This window comes from Chrysemys picta, chromosome 5 (genome assembly GCF_011386835.1).
Source record: "Chrysemys picta bellii isolate R12L10 chromosome 5, ASM1138683v2, whole genome shotgun sequence".
Classification (NCBI taxonomy): Eukaryota; Metazoa; Chordata; order Testudines; family Emydidae; genus Chrysemys; species Chrysemys picta.
Genome location: NC_088795.1, coordinates 4,730,402 through 4,746,156, shown reverse-complemented (window position 1 = coordinate 4,746,156; position 15,755 = coordinate 4,730,402).

The window sequence follows — 15,755 nt, the reverse complement described above, 5'->3', positions numbered from 1 at the left end:
ACAACCCATTCCCCATCTCAAGTGCACAACACCTTGCGAAACAGTAAAAGCAGTGCTGGATTTGAAGATGAGGACACAAACCAATGCTTGCACCTAAATCTGGCTTCTATACAGTTGTCTGAGACACAGACCAGGAGTAACTACTCCTATAGAAAGAAGAACAGGAGTACTTGTGGCACCTTAGAGACTAATAAATTTGTTAGTCTCTAAGGTGCCACAAGTACTCCTGTTCTTCTTTTTGCGGATACAGACTAACACGGCTGTTACTCTGAAACCTACTCCTATAGAGCTACTTCTCAACAGGAGACACAGATGAGGGCAGCATTTGATTAACATATTTGCATGTTCTATAACCTGGTGCTTACATATAAAATTAAGTGACATTTGAAATTGACAATGTTACACAAATGCATTTATTTATATGTTTGAAATGGAGAAATACAGTGAGTATTCTTTACATCAGTCCTATCTAGCTAATCACAGTACAACCCCCCATATAAACATTATCTAGTTAATGACAACAGTTGGCTAACCGAAGTTTGGTTACTTTCCCTTGCATTTCTATACAATCCCAGGATCTCAGAGAGTGTGGCCTATCTTCTCACAACTCCTGTACACTTTTCTACAGTTATTATCCTAGCCTCCAATTTGCTGAAGGGCTCTTGCAAGTGTTCATTTGTCAAGAAAGTTCCTATTTCCCCCTTTGTAATGGTGTTACTCAAGGAAGAACTCTACCAGAAGTTTTCATTTAATTGTAACTGCAGTAGGTGGGAGCTTCGCTGTGTCCCCTAGGACCCACTCTTTCCATCTGCTATTGTATTGTCAGATCCACATGGACTATCACCTACTAGGTAACTCTGAGTTGGAGAGTAATTAAGCTAGTGCAAAGAATCTCACCAGGGTTTTCCCTTCACAACGTTGCCTTTAACATCCAACCATGAGCTGGTCATCATGAGGTTTTAATCAAAAACAAATGTTGTCACAATTGGTGTGACTAAATTTTGGGTTTTCATTTAAAAAACAAACAAACCATAGACATTTTTAGTATCACAGCCCCCTCTTATTTTTCATTTAAATTATTTGTTGAGGGGGGGAGGGACTCATTTCCCAACCAGCTCACCTGAGACCCCTTTAATGTGAAGGGGGAAAGTGAAATGATACTGATCTACACATCCTCAGCAAAATGGCCCTCATAGAGGGGGTTGATACCACACCAGCTCTGCCATCTCCCCTCTGCTGATCAGCCCCATCTAACCCAAAAACGAGCTGCGATCTCAAAATATTTGAACAGTCTCATTCTCTGTTTGGACAATATCGCCTATTTCTAGGCAAAACTGAGACCTGGGCCTAAGCCGCCAGTCAGAACACCTCTAATAGGCTGGAGAAGCATAAAACTGGATATGAACTTTATGGCTCTGCCCCATATCTCATCTTTAATTACCCGTTTTGCCCAAACAACATAATATTTTGTGTGTACAGTCACCCAATTGGAGCCACATGGGCATAATTTCTGTGCATGATTTAGGCACCTACCATTGGGAAATCTGGCCTATGGACTCTCATACTCTTTCACACCCAAGGGTTATCCCCAAGAATCTCTGCAGTGTAGTAACTGGAGCAGAACAGTGTTTAAAAATAATGCATTAGTATTGCCTAGACTACAGCATAAAAAAGAAAAGAAAAAGAAATTATTCAATTAAGCCAACCTTCAACACTAGAAATCACAGAACACAGAAATGACGTTTTTACTGCAAAATCCTGTAGCCAGAGACTTGGGGCGGGAGGCGGGGGGGGCATGTAATTGAAAATTCAGAATAATGCTAACTAACGCAGAAGATGTTGAAGACCCATATATTTGTGAGGGTGGGGAGTATAAAAAAGGCTTTCTCCTGAATCTTCAGGTTCCATTTGAATTTTCTTTGGATTTTAGTCAGATATAAACACACTTTATACAACAATCTGTAATTAGCCAGGCCTCCAGCAATCATTATGTCTAAACTGTCCTTCACTCAGTGCATAAAGGAACATATTTAGGAACAACTCAGAGGGTAATTGTAGCCAAATGACATGACTTAATCCTCCTTTTCCCAGTCAATGTTAAAAAACAGCACAAGAAATCCTGGAAGCAGGTAATTCGAAGTGTGCCTGTTTAGTGGAAGTGGCCAAAGCAAGACCCTTCTCCTATTTCTGCCCCACCCCAAAAAATACTTTTGTGCCTCTCAGATCAAGATCCAATCCGAACTTCACAGCTATTCCCTGCCTTAATAGTGGGTCAAATCAAATCCTCAAAATGTCTAAATTTGTCTCCTTTTGGAAGAACAGAAGACATCTAATCAAAACCAAGGAAGGCACTGTCTCTCTGTTGCTTAAAAATGCTACTGTCAGTTCTCCTCAAATAATATTGACATCAATTGTACATGCCTACCCAGTCAGTGACAGTGAAGAATACCGACCCAGAGAGGAAGGGGGGCGGGATATTAGCTTAGAACTTGGAAGACTGGGATTCAATTCATTGGTGTGTCATAGACTTCCTGTGTCACTTTGGGCAAGTTTTTCCTTACCTTTGTTCTCCCTCTGTACAATGGGATTAATGGCCCTTCTCCACTTCACCAGGCAATGGTGGGGGGGATTTTTCAGATGAAACTTTTTTCACCGAAAACTACAGCCTTGGGTCGACTGAACAGTCATAAAATGTTTCAGGTGAAACAAGCAAATAAAATAAATCAATTCTGGAAAAAAAAGACATTTTTTAAACAAATTGTTTTGTTTTTTTTTTCTTTGCAATGACTTTTCATTTTGAATTTTGCTTTCACTGTTTTTTTTTTTTTTTTTTTTTTGGTTAAGATAATTCAGACAAAAAATTTTGACCTGAAACTTTTTGGTTCACCCCCAAAATTGAAAAAATTGCATTTCAGATTGACCCAAAACAGTTTATTTTTATTTTTCAATTCATTCCAGAAAATGAAAAACTCAGTTATTCACCCAACTCTGCTCCCAAGTGTGTTGTGGACCAGGCCCTGTCTGTAGCAGAAGGCATTGTCTTGAGGACAAGAAGTGGCCATGTGCTCATAAAGCCCCTCTTTGTAGAGTTCAAAATTAAGCCATTCTTTTAAAATGCGTTGTACATTTTTAAATCAGAACCTGTCAGAACATTTTCATCAAGAGCAAAATTGTCATCAGCATGAAATGTTCCATTGACCCAAATCTTTGGTTGTTCCGTTGGCCAATGGAAAATTTCCATAATCGTTCGTATTGATGAAGATTTTGTTCAAGGATTTTGTTCAATGACAATTTTAATAAATATGTTTAGAACAATTTCCATAAAGTTGTCTATAGATATTTTATGGAAAAATTCTATTAAAACTTGGTTGTGAACATTTTCAGAATAATTTTTCAGGAAAAAAAAATGTTTAGGGAGTCATTTTTGATTTAAAACTTTGTTCATTAAAAAAATTCAACCAGTTCTAGTCAGGACGCATAGATAATTAATAAGAGACAGAATAATTATTTCATTTGTTAGGAAGCTTCAGGCTATGAACCCCAACCTCCATCCTGGACATTTGTATGCTTTATTAACTGTTGGTATATGTTGGTGGTGGTTGTTTTTTTATTCTTATTTTGTTTTATCTGCATTCGATTCCTCCCTCCAAAAAGTGGGGTTGAGACATTGGAGACAGTGGTTACTGATCCTAGTCATGAGATAGAGGTTTTAGCCTTTTGTAAGCCTATCAAATACCATGTGATTGGAACCCGGAAATAAAGACCTGTCTCTTACCATCACTCCTGTGTGTGTCACTCTTATGACAGTAGGGAAGTATTGTGATCCATACTTTAGAGATGAGGAAACTGAGTCACAGAGGTGAAATGATTTGCTCAAGGTCACATAGGAAGTCATGGGAAAGCCAGAAGTAAAAACCAGATTTCCTGACTCCCAGTTGTTTGCTTTAGCCGCAAAATCAAGTGGGGTCCAATAGTGATATTGCATTAGGTGTTACTTTACATCGAGATAATCATACATGAAGCCTGGATGCTATGTTTCCAGTACTGCTGTTAACAAAGATGTGACCATCTTGCTCTAGAGTCATTCTAGGGGAAGTGCAATAAAATGCACTAATCTGGTGTGCTCTGGAAAGCTAATAAGGCATTTTCATGAAAACCATCCTGCAACATAATTGGGTGGGGGGACCAGATCAGCTGTGTTGGTAGCAGCGATAGCAATGCCGTTCTGTCAATTTATTCATATCGCCTTTATGATATAGCTAAGGTATAGCTGTACCTTGCTGTTTTCAGTAACGAGTCATTATTTCTTTATCCCTCATCATTTTACCATCTGACTTCTTGCTTTCAATGCTCCGTCCTTGTGTCTAATCCTGGAGCACCCTAGTAATGGATACAAATCTGCTAAAAATGGATTTACCCTGAAGAGGCATTTGACAATCTCAGGCACAATCTGAGAGAGTCCTTTCATTCAAGTGTTACTTGTTCAATTCAAAACGATGCAATCCAAGCGTTTGGGATCCTGCCTGCCTCCCTTATTCCCCACTATTCCCTATCTCCTTTTAAAACCTGGTTCTCAGCCAGACTCTTTTATGCCATCTGTCACTGACCGGTTCTTAGCCCTGGTGCTTGTTATCAACCGTCCCATCCCTGCCTTATCTTATATCTTCTTATGGCAGGGTTTCCACTGTGGCCTCTGCTGTATCTCTGGAGAGAACTGTAGAAATGATAAGTTATCCCATTTAATTGATTCCCCATGACTTCTATGGGAGCAAGACCAACCCTATCTGCATTTACATGGTCTCTAGGTTGTCTACAGTGGCATGCCAGATAATGGAGTCATGCACGAACATAAATTGCAGCATCATTTTCATCTAGATTTGTAAAATTTTTCTTCCAATCAACCTATTGACACAACTTGTACTTTAAGCCTTTCCCATATCTCTCTTGTTCAATGCTTTGGGATTTTAGATGAGGCAGGTCTGTATTACTGAAAAATCTCTAATTGTGAGGGTGTAGTAGTAGCAGAATCTATTCTGATGTAAGACTTCTAATAGCCTTTGAGATTTATCTGGAGTGTTGTAGTTTATGGAAACTATTATAGGGTGCAGTATTTCTCTTTGGTGGTTTCTTAGTCATATAACAGATTCCTTGAGCTAAATTCAGTTAGCCATTCCTTCATCTCTATTGACTGAACTATTGATTAGCAATGAGACTAATCTGTGCTGTGAGTTTCAATAGTCTCTGTCTTATTAAGAATGGGTTTTAATTTTCATGGGTACTATCATCTACTGTTGTTTACTCATACTGTAAGGAAAGAACAACTACTTAAATAGCTGGCCAGTATTTTACGAAACTTTACAACAAAATCATTCTGTAAAAAAATTCTGTTAGTTTTCCACAGGTTAATAAATAGAATGAGTTGGGAATTGATATGGACCCATATGGTTTTCCTAAAGACTCAAGTTTTCCACTAATTTGTCCAGTATTGTTTGGTTTTTTTTAAATAAACTATTTAGAAAAAAATAGCTCTTTAAAAGTAATTGTTTGACTGTTCCTGCTCTGTTTTGGGATTTGAACTTTCTTACAGCTTAAATTTATCCTGAACATCTGGATTCCCTGTTCTTTGGCTGGCATGTCTGAGATGTTCAGAGGTGACTGCAATAACCACGGGCAGAATTGTGCATTCTGCAATCCTTCTTAGTGCTCATGCATAAGGGAAAGAAAATAAAGGAGGGGTATGTCTCCCCACACAGGGCCTGAGGGGCCAGTTAACATACTTGGCAGCACCTGTAAGAGAGAGAGAAAGCCAGGCTTAATTGACAACAAAGCTCAACTGGGGAGGGGCTGGGTGATGATTATAAAGCAAGGTACTTTATAGCAGAAGGGGGCTGCAGGGAGAGAATCTGTGGGATTGAAGAGGGAGGACAAGATCCAGGGAGGCAGCAATGAGTCTGAGGGAACAGACCTTGACTGCCAGAGTAGAGGGAGGGCTTGGGTTCTCGAACCAGCCACGGAGGAAGGTGGGATGAAACCCTCTGAGGTAACGGGTGTAAGGACCAAGGACCCAAGAGATGGATAGAAGACTTGATGTAAGGATGTTGGACTATAGCCTGTTTGGACTCTCTGTTACCCCAATAGGGGTGGACTAAAGTGTGACTTTGCTAGAGGGCGAAAGGGCAGTTAGACAGACCACCACAGTGAGGAAGCATCCATTGGCAAGGGGTGCCTTAAAGGGAGTCGGCTGCTATGCTATGGCTGGCCACAATGAGGTGCTCCAGCAGGGAGTGAATCCCATCACAAGGATTAGAGATGTCCAGCTAGAACAGACTGATTTGCTGAAAAGGGGCTTCTGAAAAGAACATGGGAGGGGAAGTTTTCCAAAGGCACAAATGGAAATTTGATGCCCAACTTCCACTGATTTCCAATGGGAGTTGGGTGTCTAGCTGCCCTTTGTACCTTTGAAAGTCTCCCCCATTAAGTTCTGTGGAAACTGGAATGAGGAAATTGGTTGTGTAGCAGCCTTACCTTGGTCTTATTCTAAAGGAACACAGTATCACTCTTAACATACGGATCTGAGTAAAACAGGTCAAATGTACCAGTTAAAGTGGGACAATATTTCCCGCCACATAAAAGGTTGATGTTTGTTTTGCAGGAGTGGCAGACATTTGAAGACTGAAATATTTTAGCCAAAAACTGAAATTTCAGCTGAAAACCCCAGAAAACTTTGTTTAGCAAATGCTTCCATGGTGCATCATGGGAGTTGTGGTTTAGGTGCCTCATGCTCCCATACTCTCCTAGGCCAGAGTTCCCGGTATGACTGCAGCACCCAACTCAAAGCATTCAAAAGGCTGTTTTCACTACATTTCTGGCTTAAAAGCTATCAGAGATCCTCATGACAAAGGCCTGGTCAACTCTGGTGATTTGCCTCTGTTATAGCCATTGATGACCAGCTGTTAATACAAACCAGCAAAGGTACTATTTGGACTGATAGCACTTACCTCTGTTTAGGATGAGGCTCAGGAGTGTAGGTTAGTCTGTCCACACTTGTAGTTTACAACAATGCAAGTATACCGAGGACTATAGGGGGGACAGTGTAGACAGACCAGCACTGTTAAACACAAGCGCTCAGTAATCATGGGTCAAGCCCTCAAAGTAGTGAGCTTGGCTTCACAATCATGAGAGTTTTAATAATAAATTTGAGATTTTGATTTGCTTCCTGGTTTTTGAGCCTGTAGGTGTCACTGTTTCAAGCTTTTCTCTGCAGCCAGGAGGGCTAGAAACGTCCTTCTCAAAAAAACCAAAAGCTGATATTCTCGCACAACTCCAGGGGCTCTCCAGAAAACCTTGTCTATCACAAAACGTTTCAGAGTTGACAACACCCTAAGGCCCTCTTCATGATATTTCCAGCCCACTCTCAGATCCAAAAGGTATGGCTAGCTTGTGTAAACTTCCAATCCAACCTTACCTTTTGAGGTTTGCCCGATGCTCTTCATGAAGCCAGCAAGTTTTGTCCTGATTAATTAACAAAACTACATGTAATTCTACCAGAGAATGGGTATGCATGACTCAAAGGGCTAAATTAGGTCATATGAAGGCACTTAAAATACCTGTCATCTCAGGTAAATATAGGGTTTTATTCTCTCATAAATAAAGCACGCAAGTTCCTGTCAGCATTTAAGATTTTTTTTTTTTTAAATAGCACAATAAAACCTGCCAAGCAACAGCTCCTGGGCAGCCTATCTTCCAGAGATCTGAGAGAGAACTGCAGCACAGATAAAACAACGGCCTGTAAAGCCAGATAAGGAGACAGATGTCAGTGCTTGAAGATCATCCTTCACTAGCATTTGACTCCAAACCTCCAGCTGGAAGTGAAAGAGGATGCTTTAGTTGTTTTATTGATGCATATTTTCTTGTCTAAAAATGATCCCTTTGTATGGGAAAGAGGTATGACTGGACAGTCCCTACAAGGCACTATTGTAATAATGTTCACACTATGAAAAGGGGAGTCTAAGAGAATTAGAAGTGCACATATTTTATATATTCTGGGCTTCGTTTCCAAAGCTGGGGATGTCCTAGCAGAATGCCAATATCTGCATTTGTATATTCAGATCAGCACTTCAGCATATTGCTTACGTGATATGGTGAAAATATGGATGTCCTGCTCAAGTGCTAATTATATGGGCTAATCAAGTAGATATATCATCTACTCCTCAGGCACATTTTAAGAAGGTTGGAGTGATAAGTCTTGAACACCATCATAATAAAATCACAATCCTGCAGTTTAGGCTTAGAAGTGCTTTGATACCACTCCTAGTTCTGATGCAGTCCATGTTTAAAATACTGGGGACATGCATTTCGCAAATGAGAGGTCTCAAGCCAGCCTCCAAAGTCCAGGGATAACCACATCAAAAGCGCTGACGTCAATAGGAGCTGCTTGGTGCCGAGCACTTCTGGAAATGTGAAACCTCCCCACTCCCATCCCAATTAGCTATAGGATCAAATGTTCAAAGTCACCTAAATGACTTGTTAGACTCAGGTATTTGGTACCACCTCCCATTGAGTCTGTCTCACTGATAATCAATGGGACTCTGGCTCCTAAATCACTCAAAGTGCTTTTGCAATTTTGCCCATTGACACATTTCAGAGAAGTGTTCTGAGAACACTGATATTTGTTGAGGTTTGCCCACCATTACCTAGTAGTCTGCGCTATAATGTGACCTCTGTTCACAGCATTGCTCTTATGGTTGCTTTTCTTTGTCTGGACATCTGTGCAACTAACTGTTATGTATGCGTAATATATAATTATAAATGGAGACAGTAATATGATTTTAAATATATATATTTAACATATATCTATATTTACTTTCTTTCCCTTTGTAAAAGAAAAATAGTTGAAAAAGCAAATCAATTCTTGTTCCACAATGTGCAATATTCATAGTATGGAAAGTCAAGGGGGAAAAGCAGGGCCGGCTCTGGCTTTTTGGCCGCCCCAAGCAAAAAAAAAAAAAAAACTGGCGGGAGAGAGAGAGAAGGGGGCGGCCAGGGCTATAGCAGGGGCGCTGCCAAGCGGCCCCTCCCACTACGCCGCCTCCTGCCACCTGCCGCGAGGGCTCCGCTCCGGTCAGCGGGGAGGGAAGGAAGATGACTGCCCTGCTGGGCGCTCTGGTTCTCCGCGCCACCGCCCCCTTCAGGGCAGCCAGAGCAGAACAACAACAACAACAAAAAAGCGGCCGTGCCGCCCTAGGATTGGGCAGAACGCCGCCTCCAACAATCTGCTGCCCCAAGCACCAGCTTGCTCAGCTGGTGCCTGGATCTGGCCCTGGGGAAAAGAAAAATTGAAGGATAAAATTTTAGCAAAATTATAACAAGCTGAAATGCCTTGTCAATGTGAACGTAGATTGCCTGAGAGCTGCGTTGGGAAACATTAATATTTAAAGATTTTATTCAGGACATTTCCAAGCATCTCATGTGAAACACCTCTGCCTGTTTAACACACACATATTTTAAGATGTCAATATTTTGCACACATAAACACCTAGATCACTGCAGGGTATTCAGAGGTAAATGTCTTCATATGTTTGCAATGTTGCAATGCAATTGCATTTCAGGGAAATATTCTAGGCGTGGGAGAACTCACTGAAGTTGTGGCTGGTTTCATTTCAGGTTCTAATCTAGGAGTGATTCTTTTAAAAAATGAATAGTTCTAGAGAACCAGGACCTAGAAATCCAACTCAAAACTCAAGGAACAAACAAGACCTTGTTAAAAACAAATGAATAAAAAATAAACAAATGCAATGCACATTATTCTGCTAGCACACAAATATGGGTCAAGATTTTCAGAAGCGACCAGTGATTTTGAAGCCCCAACTTGTGACATCATGAAAGGGCCTGATTTTTAAAGGATGGCTGTTCAGCATAGTCTGAAATTCATGCCTTTTATAGATAGCTCAAGTTGGGGGCCTCCCAAAGAGTAGACATTCCAAATCACGGGCCACTTTTGAAAATCTTGGCCCTGGCTATTACGAAAGAGATGGTATGATGGGACAGTCAACAATGCCATGTGGCCTGTAGACAACTGCCAATTGTAAAACTCCTCAATAGCTGGAGATGGGACACTAGATGGGGAGGGCTCTGAGTTCCTACAGAAAATTCTTTCCCAGGTATCTGCCTGGGTGGTTTTGCCCATGTGCTCAGGGTCTAACTGATCAATGTATATGGGGTTGAGAAGGAATTTCCCCTGCGTCAGATTGGCAGAGACCCTGGTGGGGTTTCACCTTCCTCTACAGCATGGGGCACAGGTCACTTGCAGGTTTAAATTAGTGTAAATGGTGGAGTCTCTGTAACATTAAATCTTTGAATCATGATTTGAGAACTTCAGTAACTCATCTAGAAGTTAGGAGTCTATTACAGGAATGGGTGGGTGAGATTCTGTGGCCTGCAATGTGCAGGTCAGATTAGATGATGATGATGGTACCTTCTGACTTTAAAGTCTTTGAGTCTAATTCATTTCCTACCCTAGCTGTCAAAAATCATCTCATATAAATAGCAGAACCAAAAGAATCACCTCCAGCTGCATAGAAAGAGTCACAAAAGATGTTCATAAAATCTTTGGGGTTGTTTTTACCCTAACCAATGACAGTGCCAAATTCACCATTTTAAAATAACTCATTAGGTCCATCTACCATCATGGATTTTGACCCAAATCCTCATTGAAATTAATGGAATTCTTTGTGTAGATTGATCTATCTTAGCCAATCATCACTGTGTCTGGCTGTCAACTGCTGCTTTGTTAACAATCCCAGGGTGACACTATGTCCTCATTCTGCGTGCACAACTCACTGGAAGTTCAGAGTAAACATGGAGACTAAGCTTCTGGCCCATATGTGGAAAGGAACTTGAATAATGTCCATATTTTTTCTATCTCCCATGCTTAGAAGAATCCCACATTTGCCCACATTTATTATTAATATTATTATTATTATTATTCAGTTTTCACTCACTCCACACCAGTAAAAAGAGATTTGGAAAATGAGCAAGCTGGGTCTTTCAACACACAGTTCTTCAGACTGCCTGCAGGATTTCCTTAGGCCAGAAATAATATTTGGCAGGTTTAATGGAATTTCCCCTGGTTAAAGGTAAATACTCTACGTCTCCCCAGAGGTGTTGGAATTGAGTTTGACAAGGTGATGACCATCAATTCCCTTGAGCAGTCCAGGATGGAAATTTAGATGGACAAATGTTGCCAAAAAAAAAAAAAAGAATTAGTTCTTTTTTGTAGCTATGTATTAGTAAATATGTCCACTCTGCTTTCTTTCTTTCTTTCTTTCTTTCTTTCTTTCTTTCTTTCTTTCTTTCTTTCTTTCTTTCTTTCACTCAAGAGAAAAGTGACTACGTCACTTAAACCCTTCCCTAACATGTTGTTGTAGAACACGCTACAGAAAGGCCACAGAAATCATGAAACAAAACAGCCTTGTGGCTTGCCTGGCTGAATGCTCATGATCATTATCTCAGTGACACCAGCAAACTTGTGTTGATAGCACTAAAGTGCACTCTAAAACCCTAGAGGGTCCTGTGACACCTTTAAGACTAAGGGTACATCTATACCCAGCCGCTAGTTCGGCGGCTGGCAATCGAACTTCTGGGTTCGACTTATCGCGTCTTGTCTGGACGCGATAAGTCGAACCCGGAAGTGCTCGCCGTCGACTGCGGTACTCCAGCTAGACGAGAGGAGTACCGCGGAGTCGACGGGGGAGCCTGCCTGCCGCGTGTGGACCGAGGTAAGATCGAACTAAGGTACTTCGAACTTCAGCTACGTTATTCACGTAGCTGAAGTTGCGTACCTTAGTTCGATTTGGGGGGTTAGTGTAGACCAAGCCAAACAGAAGTATTGGTAGCATAAGCTTTCGTGGGTAAGAACCTCACTTCTTCAGATGCGGATCTAAAACACTGTAGCAAGTAGAGCTTTTATGGGATTGCTTGCTTTCAGCTGAGCTCTTTCATAAGTGAATACAGTCAGAAATAACATATGTAACCAGAAAAACAACAAGGAGTCCAGTGGCACCTTAAAGACTAACAAATTTATTTGGGCATTTGGGCATACGCTTTCATGGGTAAAATACCCACTTCTTCAGCTGCATCCCCTTGATATGTAACCAGAGTGATTACAGACTGCTGCTGTTTGACAACTATGGTCATGGGTCCCAGAAGAGCTGCAGACTGAGGACTTCATTGCAAAGCACACACAAAATAGGTCAGACTATTAGCTGGCGTAAATCAGCATTGCTCACTGAAATCACTAGTGCTACACTGATTTGCACCAGCTGAGAACCAGCCCCTTAACAGGGTGTCCTCCTTAGCTCCTTAGCTGCAATGATGATTTATTAATTGGGCATTTCCAATGTTTACAGACTTCATCACATTCCACACAAATGACCAACCAGAATTCCCGGATGTACGAAGATTCATTTATGTAGATGATTCTTTGCACTGCTAGCCAGTCAGAAAGATGGGAGTACACTGAATGCATTCTAACTGGTTCCCTGAGTATGCATGTAAAATACTATTGCACATGGTGCCTGAATCTGAACCTTAGAATGACACAAGTGTGTGCCTTCTACCTGAGACAACATCAGGCCAAACAAAAACTCCAGGGATCATGGGATGGTACAGTCCTGAAGCAGTATGAATATCTGTGTAAGTAGGGGTCTGTGATAGGATGGACTAGGCCCTGAGGCCCCCTGCTGGAGACCTTGTGGCTCTGCCACACCCCACCCCAGAAAAGGGCAGTAGAGAGGTCCTCGGAAAGGCCTAGAGTGTCTGTATGGGGAGCAACCAATCAGGGCCCAGCAGGCTAGAATAAGAACAGCTGCAGGGCCAAAGCGAGTTCAGTTCCTTGCTAGAGCTGGAGAAGAGTGGATGGTGTGTGACTGGCTGAGGGAAGCTGCAGGACCTCGGGTGAGGTAGCACTGCCAGAAGCCAGGGAGAGGGAGAAGGAGCCCTGAGCTGGTTGCAGGGACTCCATCAGGATATGTCCCTGAGGAAAGGGTAAAGACTGCTCAGGGCCATTAGGAAGTGGCTCAGGGAATTAGTGCAGCAGAACAACTTGTATGGGGAGGAGGTAAGCAGCCCTCAGTGGTGAAATAACAGGTTAAGGACTATTTAGAAAAACTGGACAAGCACAAGTCCATGGGGACAGATGTAATGCATCTGAGGGTACTGAGGGAGTTGGCGGATGTGATTGCAGAGCCATTGGTCATTATCTTTGAAAACTCATGGCAATTGGGGGAGGTCCTGGGTGATTGGAAAAAAGGCAAATATAGTGCCCATATTTAAAAAATGGAAGAAGGAGAATCTAGGGAACTACAGACCGGTCAACCCCACCTCAGTCCTTGGAAAAAACATGGATCGGTTCCTCAAGAAATCCATTTTGAAGCACTTGAAGGAGAGGAACATGATCAGGATCAGTCAACATGGATTCACCAAGGGCAAGTCATGCCTGACCAATCTGATTGCCTTCTATGATGAGATAACTGGCTCTGTGGATATGGGGAAAGTGGTGGACATGATATATCTTGACTTTAGCAAAGTTTTTGATGCTGGCAAGTATACTGTGGGAGACCGTAAGTTAAAGAAGTATGGATTGGATGAATGGACTATAAAGTGAATAGAAAGCTGGCTAGATCATCAGAATCAACGGGTAGTGGTCAATGGTTCGATGTCTACTTGGCAGACGGTATCAAGCGGAGTGCCCCAGGGGTCGGTCCTGGGGCTGGTTTTGTTCAGTATTAATGATGTGTATGATGGGATGGATTGCACCCTCAGCAAGTTTGCAGATGACACTAAGCTGGGGGGGAGGGCATAGGTAGATACTCTGGAGGGTAGGGATAGAGTCCAGAGTGACCTAGGCAAATTGGAGGATTGAGCCAAAAGAAATCTGATGAAGTTCAACAAGGACAAGTGCAGAGTCCTGCATATAGGACGGAAGAATCCCATGCACTGCTACAGGCTGGGGACTGACTGGCTAAGCGGCAGTTCTGCAGAAAGGGACCTAGGGGTTACAGTGGACGAGAAGCTGGATATGACTCAACAGTGTGCCCTTGTTGCCAAGAAGGCTAACGGCATGTTAGGCTGCATTAGTAGGTGCATTGTCAGCAGATCGAGGGAAGTGATTATTCCCCTCTATTCGACATTGGTGAGGCCACACCTGGAGTATTGCATCCCGTTTTGGACCCTCCACTACAGAAGGGATGTGGACAAATTGGAGAGGGTCCAGCGGAGGGCAATGAAAATGATTAGGGGGTTGGGGCACATGACTTATGAGGAGAGGCTGAGGGAACTGGGATTGTTTAGTCTCCAGAAGAGAAGAATGAGGGGGGATTTGATAGCAGCCTTCAACTACCTGAAGGGGGGTTCCAAAGAGGATAAGCTTGGCTGTTCTCAATGGTGGCAGATGACAAAACAAGGAGCAATGGTCTCAAGTTGAAGTGGGGGAGGTCTAGGTTCGATATTAGGAAACACTATTTCACTAGGAGGGTGGTGAAGCACTGGAATGGGTTACCTAGGGAAGTGGTGGAATCTCCATCCGTAGAGGTTTTTAAGGTCTCAGAGCCCAGGTCAATTGGCTTGGGCTCACGGGGCTTGAGCTGCAGGACTAAAAGTAGTAGTGTAGCTATTCAGGTTTGGGCTATAGCCAGGGCTCTGATACCCTCCCCACTTGCGGGGTTTCAGATGCAATGTCTACACTGCTCTTTTCGGCCTGTGAGCTTGAGTCAGTTGACGCGGACTGTGAAGCTTGGTGACAAAGGGTTTTTATTGCAGTTTAAATGTTACCTCAGAGGCCAGTGTCAGTCTCTGTGCTGTTGTAACAGAGCTTTTACAAAAGCAGGTCTATGATTTTCCTATACCTAACGCCAGCAGCAGCTGGATGCAGATTTGAGGTGTCCCACTGCGGGGCATGCTGTTCACAGCCTGGGTAACATGTAGACACAGCTTGAGGTTCTCTGCTCACTTGCTCCTCAGGGTGCATCGCACTTGTCACTACCAGAGACAGTCATACAATAAATCCCCCTTTCTGATATTTGTTTCCCTCAGGGATGTGAATTTAAGGTAGGCGTGTCTTGGGGAAGCCTGTGCAATGTACATTTGTGTTAACTGGCATTTTCATACTTCTCTGCACCCTCAAAAATGTGGATTTGGTTGGGTTCAACTCATTTAAAGGCTGGGTGATGGTGGGAATGGGAGAGGATGTTCTTAGCTTAACCACGATGGCGCGGTCATCCCTAACAGTGAGGGTGAATCATTGAACACATTCTTTAAACGTTGGGATTTTTAATGTAAATGTGACAGATGTGGCAACTTCCTGCCATTTCTGTGGGAGATCTCACTGTACTGAGTTTATGTATCATTGTGGGCCAGGGATTGTATGTCATTCCATGGGGCAGAGTGAGCACAGCTCCTCCCACAACTAACAACAGTGTGTGTGTGGGGGGGTGATTAGCCAAATTCACTCAGGTTGTAACACCTCCCAAGAGGCACCACCACCAGGAGAGACTTCTTCTGGATTCTCCAGAGACACAGAAAGGCTTTTCGGATAAATAGACTGAGTTTAAACTGAGTCAGACCCTGTTTCTTATCCAACAAATGGACAGGGTCTTCTGTCCAATGGGAGCTGGAGCAATCCTTGGGGAAGATGGGAAGGACTGACACCGACCATGGCCTTTGTGGAGACAGCGGGGTGATGATCTCTGGTGAGCTTA